This window comes from Entelurus aequoreus, linkage group LG14 (assembly GCF_033978785.1).
Source record: "Entelurus aequoreus isolate RoL-2023_Sb linkage group LG14, RoL_Eaeq_v1.1, whole genome shotgun sequence".
NCBI classification, from domain to species: Eukaryota; Metazoa; Chordata; class Actinopteri; order Syngnathiformes; family Syngnathidae; genus Entelurus; species Entelurus aequoreus.
The window spans coordinates 16897940-16918739 of record NC_084744.1 but is presented as its reverse complement, the minus strand read 5'-3'; positions in this window follow the sequence as shown (position 1 = coordinate 16918739).

The following is a 20800-nucleotide window of genomic DNA, read 5'->3' as shown; positions in this document are numbered from 1 at the left end:
GCCAATAATGCCGTTCTTTGTGGTCCCCTTTATTTAGAAAAGTACCGAAAAGTACTGACAAGTATCGAAATAATTTTGGTACCGGTGCCGTTACCAAAATATTACACTAGTAAATACAATACAAAGCAATAGAATGCTAATAATTATGATTTAAAAACAAGGTTTACCAAGTTTTACATAAAAAAATCTTACTTTTGTCTGCAGTGTGCAACAGTCAGAAAGCCGTCCTCTCAGTAAATGACAACACTGCGATAACATGATCATCAGACTCAACGTTCGCCTGTTAGCATTAGCTCGTTCTGCTTGAGGCTAATAACTGCACAATTGACACATTACTGACTACTGTTGCAGCATGTAACAAGGTCAATAGTCAATATTTGATGTGATTTACCTTTGTTCCACTCGTTTACTGCCTCCTCTGTTTCACATTTATCCTCAAACAACGAGGAGTCCCAGTGAGCTTCATAGCTCGGCTGAATACATTATATTACTCTGTAAAGAGGGGGGGGGGGGGGTTACCCACATATGCGGTCCTCTCCAAGGTTTCTCATAGTCATTCACCGACGTCCCACTGGGGTGAGTTTTTCCTTGCCCGTATGTGGGCTCTGTACCGAGGATGTCGTTGTGGCTTGTACAGCCCTTTGAGACACTTGTGATTTAGGGCTATATAAATAAACATTGATTGATTGATTGAAATACATTTAAAATAGTCCGTCCACGTCCCACAGCTTCGCGTCTCAAAATGAAATCTGTAAAAAAAATAAAATAAACAACATACAAACTACAAGGTACTCTTACCAGTGCCACCGATCAGTGTTCTTCTGCACACAGATGCTACACAAAAGCTCCCCGAAAGGTCTTATCACTCTCTCTGCTGTAAGAGAAATACACAAGAAATAAGAACCAAACAAATTGTATGAAGGGGATTCATACGGCCCCATTCGTCACGGTTTATCTGACACATGAAACGTCACAAATGGGTAGGGGCGGGGTGCACTTTCCACTTTAGCACTCCATCTTCGTCTATGTCTGGGGGCAGTCCTCCGACAAACACTTTGCTAGAATAACGCTTTATTTCAGGCAGCGATATCCTGCCTGAAAAATATTGTATTTTCTGTCCTTGTAAGATGTTCACGTTTATGTCAGAATGAACACTAAGGAAATGTATTTTGCGTATTAAAGCACTCCGAATAAGCAGAATAACAGAAATCTTCATAGTCGTAAGAACTTAGTGTGAATATCTTCAAATGTGTTTTGTTGCAATTCCAATGTTGACCACATCGTCAGTTGCTATGCAGAGTGGCGCTTTCCATCATTTTCAGCAGACTGCATTGCATAATGATAAACCCCCCTGGAACTCCACGCGAGATCTACCCAGAAATGGGGACATATGAATTCCTCCCCTACTCTACTCTAATGGCGCCTGACATTTTGAATACAAAGTTTTAGAAAATCCCCAACGTTTTTTTTTAGCCAATCAGCATTTAACAGCACAGTCCGCCCTTCAAAATAGAAACTTTTCAAAATACCCCCGAGCTACAAGGAACAAAATGAGCCCCTATGAAACATTATTTACCCGGGTAGTTTTTGGTGGAAACATTGGGGAGTGTTTCATTTACCAGGGTCAAAGGGCATGTTCCGGTCAAAGTTCCTACGTTTAAAAAAAGGGCCCATGGACACATTTGGACCCGTAAGACATTCATTCATTCATACCACTTGTCCTTAATATTTTTGACAAAATAATAGAATGGCAAATGACACAATATGTTACTGCATATGTCAGCAGACTAAATTAGGAGTCTTTGTTTGCTTACTTACTAATAAAAGACAAGTTGTCTTGTATGTTCACTATTTTAATTAAGGACTAAATTGCAATTATAAACATATGTTTAATGTACCCTAATATTTTTTTGTTAAAATAAAGCCAATAATGACATTTTTTGTGGTCCCCTTAATTTAGAAAAGTACTGAAAAGTACCAAAATACTTTTGGTACCGGTACCGGTACCAAAATATTGGTATCAGGACAACACTAGTACACACACACACACCGAGCACCCACTGGCAGAAATGTAGATCGGCGCCGATGCTAATGTGTATTTACAACAGTTTCTGGGACTAGTTCTGTGTAGTCTGTTTAATATTAAGGAAGGATACGTGACTTTTGTTACCAAAGCAGTATCGGCCTGTTGTATTGGGTGAACTTCTGTATTTACTTGTTGAGACATCTTCCAATACTGTTACACTAAGTTGAAGTCTATTAGTGCAAAGAACAGGAAAACCTACTAGATTGTTATTTGAATGTATATTCATGTAATCATACTTGAGTGCATATCTGTTGCAATACTGTGTACTTGTACATGTTTGCTATTTGATTTATTCCTGGCAGTCATTACAGACGTGAGCAGAACGAAGTTGTCCTCGGTAACACTTTAGTATGGGGAAAACATATTCACCATTAATTAGTTGCTTATTAACATGCAAATTAGTAACATATTGGCTTTTAATTAGTCATTATTAAGTACTCATTAATGCCTTATTCTGCATGGCCTTATTATACAACCAGTAAGCCATTAACTAAGAGTCTTCCCTCAATAACCTCAGAATTATTGCTCATTAGTAACGCTAAACCTAACCCTAACCCTAAACCTAACCCTAACACAAAGTGCGGCCCCTCTTAAAAAAAATAATTAGTGTTGTTTCTTTAAATATTTATACACTCTCAGCATACTGGATTAGATCGAACCTTTTTTATAGAATGAAACATATTGTTTAAAAATGCATCCTTTAAATTTTCTTTTTAGGATGCTTGATGGAAAAAGTTTGAACACCCGAAAACTATTCATTCATTTTCTACCGCTTGTCCCTTTTGGGGTTGCGGGGGGGGGGCTGGAGCCTATCTCAGTTGCACTCAGGCGGAAGGCGGGATACACCCTGGTCAAGTCGCCACCTCATCACAGGGTCAACACAGATAGACAGACAACATTCACACTCACATTCACACACTAGAGCCAATTTAGTGTTGCCAATCAACCTATACCCAGGTGCATGTGTTTGGAGGTGGGAGGAAGCCGGAGTACCCGGAAAACTCCGCACAGAAAGACTCCGAGCCCGGGGATCGAAACCAGGACCTTCGCATTGTGAGGCACACGCACTGACCCCTGTACCACCGTGCTAACCTATAAGTTCATCATTGGTGATTTTTAGGGGCATCATCTGACTCCTGTTGTATTATTTATTACAGTGTACTTGTATCCCAGCATGGACATTGTTATTCATCCACCGTCTATTCCTGTGCTGCATGATGTTGTCCCTGTTGTCACATTACACCAGGCGTGTCAAACTAATTTCAGCTCAGGGGCCGCATGGAGGAAATTCTATTCCCAAGTGGGCCGGAATAGTAAAATAATGGCACGATAACTGAAAAACAAAGACAACTTCAGGTTGTTTTCTTTTGTTTTACTTTGGCCAAAAATAGAACAAGCATATTCTGAAAAGGTACATATCGCAAATAATCCTCTGGACAAAACACTTTGAATGTGTTGAAAATTCTGAGGAAAATTGGTGCGGTTTCTTTTTTTTTTTTTTTTTTTTTTTTTTTTATAAAATATAAAAAAACCAAAAAAAAACAACAACAATTGGTGCGGTTTCAAAAACACAATGAGCTTTGATTTAGTCTCAGTGTATCTACAAAGTCAGGATTAAACTTTAAGTCACAGTCTTTCTGGATTGAACAAAAACACAACATGTTAACTCTTCTAGCAACAGTCGTAGTCAAAAGTTTACATACACTTGTAAAGAGCATAATATCATGACTGTCTTGAGTTTCCAATCAATTCTACAACTCTTATTTTTTTGTGATAGAGTGATTGGAGCACATACTTGTTGGTCACAAAAAACATTCATGAAGTTTGGTTCTTTTATGAATTTATTATGGGTCTACTGAAAATGTGATCAAATCTGCTGGGTCAAAAGTATACATACAGCAATGTTAATATTTGGTTACATGTCCCTTGGCAAGTTTCACTGCAATAAGGCGCTTTTGGTAGCCATCCACAAACTTCTGGCAAGCTTCTGGTTGAATTTTCGACCACTCCTTTTGACAAAATTGATGCAGTTCAGCTAAATTTGTTGGTTTTCTGACATGGACTTGTTTCTTCAGCATTGTCCACACGTTTAAGTCAGGACTTTGGGAAGGCCATTCTAAAACCTTAATTCAACCCTGATTTAGTCATTCCTTTACCACTTTTGACGTGTGTTTGGGGTCATTGTCCTGTTGGAACACCTAACTGCGCCCAAGACCCAACTTCTGGGCTGATGATTTTAGGTTGTCCTGAAGAATTTGGAGGTAATCCTCCCTTTTCATTGTCCCATTTACTCTCTGTAAAGCACCAGTTCCATTGGCAGAAAAACAGGCCCAGAGCATAATACTACCACCACCATGCTTGACGGTAGGTTTGGTGTTCCTGGGATTAAAGGCCTCACCTTTTCTCCAAGCATATTGCTGGGTATTGTGGCCAAACAGCTCCATTTTTGTTTCATCTGACCACATAACTTTCCTCCAGAAGGTCTTATCTTTGCCCATGTGATGTCAGATGACACAAAAATGTAGCTGTTTGGCCACAATACCCAGCAATATGTTTGGAGGCGAAATACCTCCTTTGTCCTTTGTCATGTCCATGTATCAATCCAGAGCTAACTCAACAAACCGTAAGAAACGGAGGTAAAACATATTCTAAAGCGTTAAGTTCACTTTTCTCGTGTTTGACAGAGACATTTTGGGGCAACATGGGTGCCAAATGACGATGTGTTCGAAGCAGAAGACATAAAACGGCAGGTTTTAAGTTCCATGTGGGTCGAGTAGAAGGAGCCACAGTCACCCTTTACTGTGTACCTCAGGCCTGGCCCTAACCAATCTGGCGCCCTAGGCAAGATTTTAGGTGGCGCCCCCCAACATCGGCAGTGAAGTGTATATACTCACAAGAAACCGAATAGCTTTGTCTTTGACCTTTTTTTTTACTTAAAGAAAGCAAATTAACATATTATATGAGAATGTTATGTTATGATTATCTTTAACCGAATCACAGCAGTGCTCAAATAAAAAAAACAGCATTCCCTCTCATGTGATATTGCTTAATTAACATTAATGATGTGCACTTTAACAACTAGTCTTACAACTATACCTAATATATAAAGGGGTGGAAAAGTGACTATTACCTGCAGGGCAAACATTAGCTAACCAGAAGGCAATAACAATGTAAACAAAAAACACCTGCTTAAAAGATCTATGTGACGCGACCTCTGTATCGGGTTCTTCTGGAACCACAGGAAAGGGAACAACACTCTGCTGCCGCGGGTTACAATCGTTTTAATGATCTTGCACAACCGTGTCCGGTGGCTTTTCAGCTCCTCCTTGGTCCTCGCCTCTGCTTTTCAGCACCGCTCTCGTGGTGTCACTCTCGTGCTCTCCAGCCCACACCCCCCCCCCCCCCCCCCCCTCCTCATGGTCTCCGACGCTGCTAATAAAGGAACAGGTGATTAGATAACTCGTTCCAGCTGAGATATCCACTCACCTGTCTGCCGCTTCATGGCCGGCCCCTGCACACACCCCGCCCGCAGGGAACGCGTGCACCACGCCCCTCTCCACAATCTAATACAAATGTCCCTGAGGAATGTAAGGTGGGAGTACTGTAATTACCTAACATTACATTATTATTTTCCATAACAATTTAGCCCCCTCCACAATATTAACCCGACGTTAAAACAAAACTAGCTATTTATTGATTAGCAATTGCCGAATCATGTAACATTAGCTTAATGCTAAAAAGCCAGGTTACTATCACATTCTGTAACAGACAAATAATTTCATGTAGGCTAACGTTACATACCTGCTACCTCTGTCTTTTTCTCGTTTCTCCTCCTCTTCTTTTCTCTTCCCTGGGCACCTGACAGTTTTGGCCGTTTTGACATCTTGTGTTGATTTTTTGATGTGGTGACGTCCAAAAAAAGTCATGATACGGGAAGGGAGGGGGCGCACCGTGCGGGGGGAGGGGGGGTGTAATGTTGTAACAAATAATATTTCTATTAAATAGGCTTTATTTTGCATTTTAATTAACGTGGGATTATTTTTTGTATTTAGAAATAATAGTACCAACTTTTTTTTCTTTTTTTTTTTTTTCTCCGACATTTGTGGCACTGGCGTGGCGCCCCCTGATGGACGGCGCCCTTAGCATTTGCCTATACGGCCTATGCCACGGGCTGGCCCTGATGTACCTCTTGCTTGGCATCGGTATAAACCAAGGGTGTCAAACAGCCCGCGTGATGAGTTTGCCAAGTATAAAAATGAGCCGCTTTTTTTTTGGAACGAAAGAAACTGCATGTCATGCCACTGGATGTCACAATAGCAATTCTGTCAGGCAAGCAAACGGTTTATACCGAAGCCAAGCAGGAGGTACACGGTAAAGGGGAACTGTGGCTCCTCCTCCTCGACCCACATGGAACTTAAAACCTGACGTTTTATGTCTTCTGCTTCGAACACATCGTCATTTGGCACCCTCGTTGCAATGTCTCTGTCACACACGAGAAAAGTGAACTTAACCCTTTGAATAATTATCTGGATTGATACGTGGACATGACAAAGGGGGTATTTGATACCTACAAGTTTACATGTTTTTGTTCAATCCCAGAAAGACTGTGACTTAAAGTGTAATCCTGGCTTTGTAGATACACTGAGACCAAGTTTAAGATCATTGTGTTTTTGAAACTGCACCAATTTCCTCAGAATTTTCAACAAATTTGAAGTGTTTTGTCCAAAGGTCAATTTGTGATTTGGACGTTTTCAGAATATGCTTGTTCTATTTTTGGCCAAAGTAAAACAAAGAAAAACAACCTCAAGTTGTCTTTATTTTTATGTTATCATGCCACGATTTTACCATTCCGGCCGAGTTGAGAATATATTTTCCTCCATGCGGCCCCTGAGCTAAAATGACTTTGACACCCCTTGTATAAACCGTTTGCTTGCCTAACAGAATTGCTATTGTGACATCCAGTGGACACATTTACAACAGCAGTTTCCATCGTTCCAAAAAAAAATTATTAAAAAGCAGCTCATTTTTATACTTGGCAAACTCATCACGCGGGCTGGATAAAACCTGTTCGTACCGTACGTTTGACAGCCCCGCATTACACATTCAGACGTAGTACGACATGTAAACTTGATTGCGTGCAGAGAACAAATGTCATGCCTAACGCAATTCCATGGCTGTCACTTGATTCTACCAGTGATTGTTTTGCATATCATAACTTACCGTGTCCACCTTTTATTTTTTTCCCATTTATTTTCAACAAGAAACCACAAACAGAACATGTCTACATTTGTAGATTTGTTAAACAGTGTTTTTTTGGCTCAAGATTCAACATACTAATTAGCCCCTAGGAGATTCGGCTAAGAGTTTGTAGTTTCCCCTCCTTTCTCTTCCGGAGTTTTAATCAGCCTAATTTCTCTCGCCAGCACGCAGGCACGTTCGGCGGCATACGCGAGAAGCCTCTGTTTGCATAATGTGCTCCTCTGAGACTGAGCCCTGTTTGTGCATCCCTGCATCTTTGTGTTAATGTGTGTGTGTGTGTTTATGTGTGTGTGTGTGTGTGTGTGTGTGTGTGTGTGTGTGTGTGTGTGTGCATGATCATTTGTATGTGTTTGGAGAAATAGGTTTCCACACCCCTTCCCACACCGAACCCTTATACTCCCCTTTAGTCTGCCGCCTTGGCTCCATCTCAACTATGATTACTCTGATAATTCAACAGGAAGGGAGACAAAAAAACCACACACCTTCTGCCAGACAGTTTCCTCTGTTCTGTTATGGAAATGTGATTTTCCATCTCACTTCATCCTCTGTACTTAAAAACCTCTTTGCTGCGTATTGGACTGTCTCGTCTGTTAACACATTTCCCCCCATAGAGGGGCTTTGTTGTTTCGAATCTGAGCTCGCCTGCCTTCCATCCAGAAATTTGATTTTCCGCAGATTGTGTGAAATGTGCACTGTCCTATTAGGCCCGTCTTTATTGCTCCCTTAATCACAGTTAGAGGTTTGTTGTTTTGACGGCCGAATATCCTTTTTAATCTTTGCAGTCGCATCCTATCATCTTCAACACATGCTAGCACATTATGTTTTGCAGCCCTCATAATGCCCTCATATTTATTGGTCCCTTTTTTTGTTTTTTTTAATTGTGCCCTACTAGCACAGGGAGAGAGAGAGAGAGAGAGAGAGAAAATGTTTCAAAGAAGACAAGAGTGAGCTATAAAAAGTTAGAAAGCAGAAATAAAACATGAGCTAAAAGAAATGTGTCCGGGGCAGGATTGTGACTGATTGGATTCCTCCGATGGTTTACATGCATGTACGCTGCCTTTAAATCAACAAGCAGCCTGTGCCAGCGTCCGCATCTAAAAGATTTACAGCTGAGTGCGTTTCTGCGTGCGTGCCGCTGTCTCACTTTTGAATTGAACTCCCAACAGAGCGTTGCGGCATGGAACAAAGCGTATTATTGACTCTAACAGAAAGTCAAAACACCCTTTGACTAATTCTGGGATCTCTCGTGCAAAAAACAAAACAAAAAACTAGATCATGATAAATAACTTCTACCCTTTCATGCACAAAAAAACAATATGCCCAAAAAAGATCTCACAATTAGAGGAACAGCAGACTCTAACTGGGAATCTTGGAGTAACTTAGAGGGCATCTATGGTGATATTCTTCTTTTCTGACTTATCGATCAATCAAACAAACGTTATTTATAAAGCGTTTTTCATACATAAAAAAAATGCAACGCAATGTGCTTTATAAACTTAAAAACAATACCCCGATGACCCAGATCCCCCATCCCACATATGCGGTCCTCTCCAAGGATTCTCATAGTCATTCACATTGACGTCCCACTGGGGTGAGAGTTTTCCTCGCCCGTATGTGGGCTCTGTACCGAGGATGTCGTTGTGGCTTGTGCAGCCTTTTGAGACACTTGTGATTTAGGGCTATATAAATAAACATTGATTGATTGATTGATTGATTATCACACACACACACACACATACTGGTTATCATTTGGAATGGGGACCAAGTTTTTGATCATCACTTGTGGAGACCACACTTTCTACAGGTTGTGGAGGCATTCATTTTTTGGGGGGTAAAATGGCCACTGCCCAGTTAGCTCATACACGTCTTTAAGATTGATGAAATAATGTGCTTATCATTCTTACTGGGGACCCTGAAGAAAAAGAGTTAATATGGTTCATGGGGACCAAATTTAAATAATTTTGCATAATTCACACACATGTGTACGTGACTACTGGGACCATTTAAAAAAAAAAAAAAAAAATCAAATTAAATGACATGATTCTCAGAATAGGGCACTACAGCTGTCCTCTAATAGGAAGTTTCACCACTTAACACGCGAAGTCCCAGAGAAGGGTCAATTGACATTTTTACCTAGAAAACACACAAGAGGGTCATTTGACCCCTAGTCCCCCCTGTGGACACTCCTTTTGTTATGAAAATGTGGCTGTTAGTGGCACACGGCAGGGGGCCACTTGAGCCTGTGTGGGGGAGGGGACCTTACAGCTCAAGCTTTAGTTCTGAGGTAGGTTGTGTGTGTTTTTGCAAGGATCAACAGAATGAAGGGATCAACACTCTGACATTTATTGTTAAAAAAAATACAAAACAAAACATATTTACAAAGAATGAAAAAGCAACTGTTTTCCCAGTTTTGGTGTGGAGGGTTGTTGCAGAAGCAATTGTTATTTTTGTGTGCCAAAAATAGTTTAAAAAAAAAAATTTACAAAGAAAAAAGCATATTTACAAAGAATGAAAAACCATGTCCATGTAAACGTGACTGACATACATTTGAGCAGTCACTCACAATCCTGGCACTGCCATTGCTCCTTTCGGCATTTCCCACATGTATAATTTTTCTGTCTACCTAGACAAACTGCCCCTAACAGCCTCATTACCATAACAAAATGAGTGATTAGTGTATTCGGGAAAAGCGTCGGGCCAAATGACCCCTCTCTGGGTCTTCTAGGTAGACAGAAAAATGCTGGGACTTCTAGTGTTAAATGTTAAAGCAAATCCTGCACTTAGGCATCTTCAGAATGGATCTGACTATCATTTAAAAAGGTTTCCCTTTAGGGGACCTGTTTTTTTGTCCCCATACCGTCAGAGGTTCCCTAAAGGTGACTGTGTAAACAGAGTGATGTCCCCATTAAGTAAGCATTGCCAGAAAACACACACACACACACACACACACACACCGTACTTGCCAACCTTGAGACCTCCGAATTCGGGAGATGGGGGGACGGGGGGAGTTAAGGTGTGGGGGGGCGGGGTTGAGGTGGGCGGGGTTTGGCGCTAGCGGGGGTGTATATTTTAGCCCGGAAGAGTTAGGGCTGCAAGGGATTCTGGGTATTTTTGCTGTTGTGTTTATGTTGTGTTACGGTGCAGATGTTCTCTCGAAATGTGTTTGTCATTCTTGTTTGGTGTGGGTTCACAGTGTGGCGCATATTTGTAACAGTGTTAAAGTTGTTTATATGGCAACCCTCAGTGTGACCTGTATGGCTGTTGATCAAGTATGTCTTGCAGTCACTTACGTGTGTCTGCTGAAGTCGCATACAACATATGACTGGGCCGGCACGCTGTTTGTGTGGTGAAAAAGCAGACGCGACGACAGGTTGTCGAGGACGCTAAAGACAGTGCCATCACGGCACGCCCTCAATGTTGTTGTCCGGGTGAAAATCGGGAGAAATTCGGGAGAATATTTGCCCCGGGAGATATCCAGGAGGGGCACTGAAATTCGGTAGTCTCCTGGACAAATCGGGAGGGTTGGCATGTATGACACACACACACACACACACACACACACACACACACACACACACACACACACACACACACACACACACACACACACACACACACACACACACACACACACACATTTGTGTATTTGTTACCTTCTTGAGACCTCTGAAAAATGCCTCCCTCTTTAGGACCACCCTATCTAGATATATAAAGATTTGTATTTACAACATAAAAAATATATACATACTATGCAAATATAAAAAATGTGAGCTTTTAGAAAGTTTTTGTAATTGGTTTTTAATCTTAATTATTTACAAACGTACTTCAAGTTATTACAGTATGTCTCTATATACAGGTACATATTTATTTATTTAAAAAAAATATAATTTTGGCCAAAGGGGGCGCATTTCAAATTCTTCCACACACTTGTTACTACATATGTTGGCCATAGGGGGAGCACTTCAATATTTTACACACATTTGTTATTTCATATGTTGACCAGAGAGGTAGCACTTTTAAAACCGACACACAGTCAATTTGAAACATCCCTCCTTTTTAGGACCACCCTAATTTTGATAGATTTCACCACCAGGGGTGCAAATGAGACATTCTCTATTAGATGCAATGGTTTTCTGTATTGGGACCATGATTTATGTCCTAACTTGTTCACCGGTCCTCATATGGAAGATACTTTTCCTTGTTGATGTCTCAAGAAGGGTAGAAATACAACAACACGCACACACCCACACACACACACACACACACACACACATAATAATCTAAATGGTGATTACAAGTCTTGTGCTGAAATATATACACATCACATTAGTTGGCATCCCACTGAGAGCAGACATTAATTTGTACAATATGGGCCTGATTTACTAAAGGTTTGTGTGTACTAAAACAGAGTGGTGTGCCGTCAGGGCCAGCAAGGTCTTCTCTGCTGGCCTAACATAACCAGAAATCATGATCATAATTAAAGATAAAAGTAATTTTTTGATTACTTTCCCTAAATATCTAAAAGTATTCATATTCTGTTCATGTCATATTATGCTCCTTCCAGCGCTGTTGTTTTTAGGTTAGAGTTTTTATCCAATCAGAATTCAGCTAGCTTATGTTGCCATGCTGTACCAAATCTGCCCGAGGCCTTCAGAATCAACAATGCGGGCGTCCGTGCACTGTAAGTGAACAGACACATACAGTTGATAGATAATTGCGATAGCCAACGAGATCACAAGTTGATGTCAGTAAGGCCTTCTAGCTGGCCTCACGTTAATGAGACTGTGATTGGATACTCACTTGTCACTCCAAAGCGAGTATCCAATCACAAGTTGCAATTTAGCAGGAAGCAGGAAGGGTTGCACCGGAGCCATACCGGGCTAGCAGAGAAATCACCGATAATCACTTTTTTAACCCACAAAGGAGAACTAAATGTTGATTAGGTGGCAGATATATATTTGCAAGGCCATTTTCAAGAAGGATATTTAAAGAGAAACTACATCTTGTGAGACGATGTCGGCCAACCCCGGAAGCTAGCTCAGCTGTTCTGGCGATGAAATGAATCAAACGACTACGATGTGTACCCTGGCTTATATGGCGTTGAATGGGTCCTACAAATTGTGAGTTCAAATATTTGATGTCTTTATTTTTTCATGTTTAATATGTTTTCTGCAATTTTAATTTTGACAGTACTACATAAGATATGTTTTAAATGCTGATGCGGGTTTATTTTAATTTTAAATGCGCCAGAAAATAGCCCGTTTTGTACACTGTTGAGGTGATTCAATTCCCACTAGTGCGTACATGTGTTTCTGTATAGTATTTCTCCAGCAATGGTCATGTGGTGACATAAATTATGGTATTTTGAGAGGTAATCCTTGAAGTCGGACATCACTGAAGGCCTAGGTGGGAAACGCACTGCTAAAACATGTTCAAACCTGATAGCGCACGTAAAGCTGATCTACCAAACATGTGCAAAGTGAATTGCGTCTGTTAAGTGAGCAGAAATAGGCGTGCAATCCATTTTACGTCTCTGTCTTCATTTGTATGCAAAATACAGTGTGCGGTGATCTTTAAAATGCCCACAATACTGGGAGGAGAAGATGCAAATATAAAATATTTAGCACGCGCAATGTGATTTATCAACAATCATCAACGTTTCGCAAGCATTATTTTGCGTTTACTTTAGCACGTGTGGTAAAGAACTCGCAAACTGTTTGGCAGGATCACTGATTGGGCGGCAAAAACTGACGATAGACGGACAAGACCTCCATCATACGCCAATATTTTGGACGGTCAGAAAAAAAAACTATTAGACATATTGGCTATTCAGCAACATCATTTTATAAGCTGCTAAAAAATTCAAGGACTTCTAGTACAAATTCAAATTAAAACAAATGTATGTCGTTTGTTTATTTTACATACAATTTATATTATTAAAATATTTCTCATATGAAAAAAAACTTCAAAGTATGCATTTTCCTGCATCTTGAGCCGGGGTAAAAGCAACCTCTCTCCAATAAGTGCACCTACAGCGGTTAAAAAAATAAATAAATAAGTGGTTTCAATGTAGATGCACTGCAGGACTGCTTCTAAAATTCCTATAAAAAGTAGTACATGTCTCCCGCATGTTCAAAAACATAGCAAAACACTATTTTATCGAGTGCACACGCTATTTAGTGCGTTATATTTAGATCTTAATAAATCAGGCCCTAAGTGATTGTTTTACTATGTTCGTAGTTTGTATTTCTTGTTCAGGTCTCAGCAGTAGTGCTACATGATGTAGTGTTTTACTAAAGATGGACATGCTTATCACTCAGCTTCTAAAACTTGTAGCTCATCTTCCATATAAGAAGTCGTTGTTGGCTCTCACAAAGTCTGCCACGGTTAAGAGTATTAAGGTTAGTTATTTGTTGTTGAATGAACTAGCGACCCTTCTGAAATCAACGCGCCAGCAATATTTAGAATAGTCTAAAAATGTAAATATTACATATTATTATGAATGTGCCTCTTACTACATTATATACATGATTGCAGAACCTATATGAAACGTTGACGGAGGGTTTTTTTTCATGGGTTTGAATAGATCGAATCCATACATCCATCCATTTTTTACCGCTTGTCCCTCTCGGGGACGCGGGGGCTGCTGACCGCATTAGGTATATTGTTAGCCATGTCTTGCTAGCATTTGTTTACGACTTAGAATGCATACAAAAAGAAAGAAAGACAGTGCTTCCAGAACATATTTGCAGTTCTTATTCCAAAATGGAATGCATACATTTGTGTCCTTAAAAGTATATGCACAATACCCTACAAAAATTATATGAAATAGTTTAGTTTTTTTTTTAAAATTATAATAAAATAAGAAATTAAAGGCCTACTGAAACCCACTACTACCGACCACGCAGTCTGATAGTTTATATATCAATGATGAAATCTTAACAGTGCAACACATGCCAATACGGCCGGGTTAACTTCCATCCATCCATCCATTTTCTACCGCTTATTCCCTTCGGGATCGCGGGGGGCGCTGGAGCCTATCTCAGCTACAATCAGGCGGAAGGCGGGGTACACCCTGGACAAGTCGCCACCTCATCGCAAGGCCAACACAGATAGACGGACAACATTCACACTCACATTCACACACTAGGGCCAATTTAGTGTTGCCAATCAACCTATCCCCAAGTGCATGTCTTATAACTTATAAGGTGCAATTTTAAATTTACCGCGAAACTTCCAGTTGAAAACATCTAGGTATGATGACGTTTGCGCGTGACGTCAATGGTTGAAGCGGAAGTATTGGGACACATTTTAACCCAATACAAACAGCTCGGTTTTCATCGCAAAATTCCACAGTATTCTGGACATCTGTGTTGGTGAATCTTTTGCAATTTGTCTAATGAACAATGAAGACTGCAAAGAAGAAAGCTGTAGGTGGGATCGGTGTATTAGCGGCTGGCTGCAGCAACACAACCAGGAGGACTTTGAGTTGGATAGCAGACGCGCTATCCGACGCTAGCCGCCGACCGCATCGATGATCGGGTGAAGTCCTTCGTCACGCCGTCGATCGCTGGAACGCAGGTGAGCACGGGTGTTGATGAGCAGATGAGGGCTGGCGTAGGTGGATAGCTAATGTTTTTAGCATAGCTCTGTCGAGGTCGTGTAGCTAAGTTAGCTTCAATGGCGTCTTTAGCAACAGCATTGCTAGGCTTCGCCAGGCGGTACAGCATTAACCGTGTGGTTACAGGTCCAGAGTTTGGTAGTATTGTTGATCTTCTGTCTATCCTTCCAGTCAGTGGCGTATTTATTTTGTTTCTATCTGCATTTAAGCACGATGCTATCACGTTAGCTCCGTAGCTAAAGTGCTTCGCCGATGTATTGTCGTGGAGATAAAAGTCACTGTGAATGTCCATTTCGCGTTCTCGACTCTCATTTTCAAGAGGATATAGTATCCGAGGTGGTTTAAAATACAAATCCGTGATCCACAATAGAAAAATGAGAAAGTGTGGAATCCAATGAACCCTTGTACCTAAGTTACGGTCAGAGCGAAAAAAGATACGTCCTGCACTGCACTCTAGTCCTTCACTCTCACGTTCCTCATCCACAAATCTTTCATCCTCGCTCAAATTAATGGGGTAATCGTCACTTTCTCGGTCCGAATCACTCTCGCTGCTGGTGTAAACAATGGGGAAATGTGAGGAGCTCTTCAACCTGTGACGTCACGCTACTTCCGGTACAGGCAAGGCTTTTTTTTTATCAGCGACCAAAAGTTGCAAACTTTATCGTCAATGTTCTCTACTAAATCCTTTCAGCAAAAATATGTCAATATCGCGAAATGATCAAGTATGACACATAGAATGGATCTGTTATCCCTGTTTAAATAAGAACATTCAATTTCAGTAGGCCTTAAAATTTACATCTATAAGTTTGTACAGCCTTTGCTATGAAGCCCAAAGGTGAGCTCAGGGTCATCCTGTTTCAACTGATCATTCTTAGGATGTCCCTACTGCCTAAATAGAGTGCACCTGTGGTAAATTGAGGTGATTGGACATGTTTTGTAAAGGCCAACACCTGTCTGTATAAGGTCACACACTTGACAGTGCATGGCAGAGCACAAACCAAGAACAGCGTCAAAGGAATTGTCTATAGATTAACTGAAGAGCACAATTCTGGGCAAGGGTACAGAAAACATATTTGCTTCCTTGAAGATCCCAATCAGCACAGTGGCCTCCATCATCCGTAAATGGAAGAAGTTTGGAACCACCATTTTTTTTAACTCAATGTTTTAAAGGCCTACTGAAATGAATTTTTTTTATTTAAACGGGGATAGCAGATCTATTCTATGTGTCATACTTGATCATTTCGCGATATTGCCATATTTTTGCTGAAAGGATTTAGTATAGAACAACGACGATAAAGATTGCAACTTTTGGTATCTGATAAAAAAAAGGCTTGCCCCTACCGGAAGTAGCGTGACGTAGTTAATTGAACATATACGCAAAGTTCCCTATTGTTTACAATGATGGCCCTATGAAGTGAGAGAGATTCGGACCGAGAAAGCGACGATTTCCCCATTAATTTGAGCGAGGATGAAAGATTTGTGGATGAGTAAAGTGCAAGTGAAGGACTAGTGGGGAGTTGAAGCTATTCAGATAGGGAAGATGCTGTGAGCTGATATTCAGCTGGGAATGACTACAACAGTAAATAAACACAAGACATATATATATACTCTATTAGCCACAACACAACCAGGCTTATATTTAATATGCCACAAATTAATCCTGCATAAAAACACCTACGTGTTTGTTATGCTAGCTCCTAGCTCCTCTGCTAGCTCCTAGCTTCATAGAACACGCCAATACAATTCAAACACCTGATCAACACACACAATCACTCAGCCCAAAAGACCGTTCACCTAACCCAAGGTTCATAAAGCTTATATATTTTTAAAAAGTTACGTACGTGACGCGCACATACGGTCAAGCTATCACACAGTAAATAAACACAAGACATATATATACTCTATTAGCCACAACACAACCAGGCTTATATTTAATATGCCACAAATTAATCCTGCATAAAAACACCTACGTGTTTGTTATGCTAGCTCCTATGCTAGCTCCTAGCTCCATAGAACACGCCAATACAATTCAAACACCTGATCAACACACACAATCACTCAGCCCAAAAGACCGTTCACCTAACCCAAGGTTCATAAAGCTCATATATTTTTAAAAAGTTACGTACGTGACGCGCACGTACGGTCAAGCTATCAAATGTTTAGCAGCCAAGGCTGCATACTCACGGTACCTGGTATTCAGCTGGGAATGACTAAAACAGTAAATAAACACAAGACATATATTTACTCTATTAGCCACAACACAACCAGGCTTATATTTAATATGACACAAATTAATCCTGCATAAAAACACCTATGTCTTTGTTATGCTAACTCCTAGCTCCTATGCTAGCTCCTAGCTCCATAGAACACGCCAATACAATTCAAACACCTGATCAACACACACAATCACTCAGCCCAAAAGACCGTTCACCTAACCCAAGGTTCATAAAGCTTATATATTTAAAAAAAGTTACGTACATACGCAAAAAAAAGTTGCGCTCATACGGTCAAGCGATCAAATGTTTAGAAGCCAAAGCTGCATACTCACAGTAGCACGTCTGCGTCTTTGTCATCCAAATCAAAGTAATCCTGGTAAGAGTCTGTGTTGTCCCAGTTCTCTACAGGCGTCTGTGTATCGAAGTCAAAAGTCCTCCTGGTTAGAGTCTCTGTTATCCGAGTTCTTCCATCTTGACTGCATCTTTCGGGAATGTAAACAAAGAAGCGCCGGCTGTGTACTGTTGTTGCTGACTTCGTTCGAAAAATACGTCCATTTCGCACCGACAACTTTCTTCTTTGCTTGCTCAGCTTCTTTCTCCATAATGCAATGAACATGATTGCAACAGATTCACGAACACAGATGTCCAGAATACTGTGGAATTATGAAATGAAAACAGAGCTTTTTCGTATTGGCTTCAATATGGAAGGCATACCCGTGTTCCCCGGGCTACGTCACGTGCATACGTCATCCTCAGAGGCGTTTCGAACCGGAAGTTTAGCGGCAAATTTAAAATGTCACTTTATAAGTTAACCCGGCCGTATTGGCATGTGTTATAATGTTAAGATTTCATCATTGATATATAAACTATCAGACTGCGTGGTCGGTAGTAGTGGGTTTCAGTAGGCCTTTAAGTGTTCTTTATAACCTTTATCAGAAAAGGCAGATAATTTAAACTGATATAGTAAATACTGAAAGTGCCAGCGTTCATCTAAACCGGGGGTCGGCAACCCAGAATGTTAAAAGAGCCATATTAAACCAAAAATACAAAAAACAAATCTGTCTGGAGCCGCAAAAAATTAAAAGCCTTATATAAGTGTTATAATGAAGGCAACACATGATGTTAGTGTCTATATTAGCTATAATAGCCTACTATCAAAATGACTATGTGTCCCAGGCAAATCTTCGTTGACAGAAATGTTGAAATGTAATATTTATTCTACACATTTTTACAACATTAGAAACCATTAGTAAATCAGAGGCTACTCAGAAGGTGAGATAACTCCTGGAAATTACTGGCTTTTAATGGCCAAAGGTATAGATGTGTGTGTCCAAGCTAAAGGAAACAGCAGGCTGTCTTCTTTTAATAGATTTATTACAATCTTTGGCAAGCTGGGTAAGGTTTGCTGTGGTCTGGAACAACATGGCACACAAACAACTATCTGAAATGTAGCCAATATTACATACAGATAATGTGTCAGGAGACATCAAAAACTAAATTATATACAAAGAGGATACAAGTAAAGGATATTAAATGAGCTCAAATATACCTAAAAGGAGGCATAATGATGCAATATGTACATACAGCTAACCTAAATAGCATGTTAGCATTGATTATCTTGCAGTCATGCACTGATCAAATATGCCTGATTAGTACTCCAACAAGACAATAACATCAACAAAGCTCACCTTTGTGCATTCACGCACAGCATAAAATGTTTAGTGGACAAAATGAGACTAAGAAGGAATAGAATATTTTACATTTTACAAGCGTCACAGTCCACACTATGGTGGGTTAAAGAACCGCCGAAATTAGTAGGACAAAACGATGTTCACCAAATACTCTCATCTGTGACGAATGTACACAAACATGTTAAACAGTGGGCTTTCTAACAATTGGGAAGGTTTGTGTCGTGTTTGTCCTCAAACAAAAAACATACTAAAACAAACAAATTATTTCCCCCCCATCTTTTTCAATTTTCAATCCTTTTGTAAAAATGCTCCAGGAAGCCACTAGGAAGCCACGGGTTGCTGACCCCCGATCTAAGCGATAAATTCACATGTACAGTATATGCTTTGTTTTCAAACTATCATCATTGTGTAAAATACAAGTGTTTTATGTTAACTTTTTTGGGTGTCTGGAACAGATTAAATGTTTTTGTTATTGTTTCCTATGGGAAAAGTGTTTTGGTTTTCATACATTCGACTTTCAATAGACCCTTTGAAACCCTCCCCAAAAAATGAAAACCGAGGTACCACAGAAGTCGTAGCGCTGTAGGCAGAAACCCGTATTGTGGCGCTTGTGCATTAAAGAGTTGAGATTCTATTCCACTTTGCTGTTCCTGGATTCTTTACATAAAAAAACAAACAGACGTTTGACTAGAAAGTTGACGTGCGTTTGAGGATGGATGGATGGACTACGATTCGCCAAAATACACTATATTGCCAAAAATATTTGGCCACCCGCCTTGACTCACATATGCACTTGAAGTGCCATCCCATTCCTAACCCATGGGGTTCAATATAAATCAATCAATCAATTATTTATATAGTATGATGTCGGTCCAGCTTTTGTAGCTATTACAGCTTCAACTCTTCTGGGAAGGCTGTCCACAAGGTTGCAGAGTGTGTTTATAGGAATGTTCGACCATTCTTCCAAAAGCGCATTGGTGAGGTCACACACTGATGTTGGTCGAGAAGGCCTGGCTCTCAGTCTACGTTCTAATTCATCCCAAAGGTGTTTTATCGGGTTCAGGTCAAAACTCTGTGCAGGCCAGTCAAGTTCATCCACACCAGACTCTGTTATCCATGTATTTATGGACCTTGCTTTGTGCACTGGTGCACAGTCATGTTGGAAGAGGAAGGGGCCCGTTCCAAACTGTTCCCACAAGGTTGGGAGCATGGAATTGTCCAAAGTGTTTTGGTATCCTGGAGAATTCAAAGTTCCTTTCACTGGAACTAAGGGGCCAAGCCCAACTCCTGAAAAACAACCGCACACCATAATTCCTCCTCAACCAAATTTCACACTCGACACAATGCAGTCCAAAATGTTCTCCTGGCAACCTCCAAAACCCAGACTCGTCCATCAGATTGCCAGATGGAAAAGCGTGATTCATCACTCCAGAGAACTCGTCTCCACTGCTCTAGATTCCAGTGGCGACGTGCTTTACACACCCCTGCATCTGACGCTTTGCATTGGACTTGGTGATGTACAGTATGGCTTAGATGCCACATCATGGATGGGTGGCAAATACTTTTGGCAATATAGTGTATGTGGTGACGTTGTGAGCATTGGGTAAAGTCGCAAGGCCACACAACTCGCAGGGATTGGTTGAATTTGCATGCATTGGCGTGATTGTAACATCTCAAATTCCTGCACAGTCTGATTGTTTTTCTTCTCAGTAGATATTGACAAATAGCACATTAATAAAAACATGTTTACACACAGCTCCAGATGTTATAAAACCCCTTCCATTTAGATTTAACATTGACATTAAAAGGAATTCCCCATTTAATGACCAATTTGTTCTAAAAACTTTGGGCCAAATTTCAAACATGACAACACATTCAGATCAATACAAGCAAACCTTTGTTCAGATCTCCCATTTAAATCGGCAAA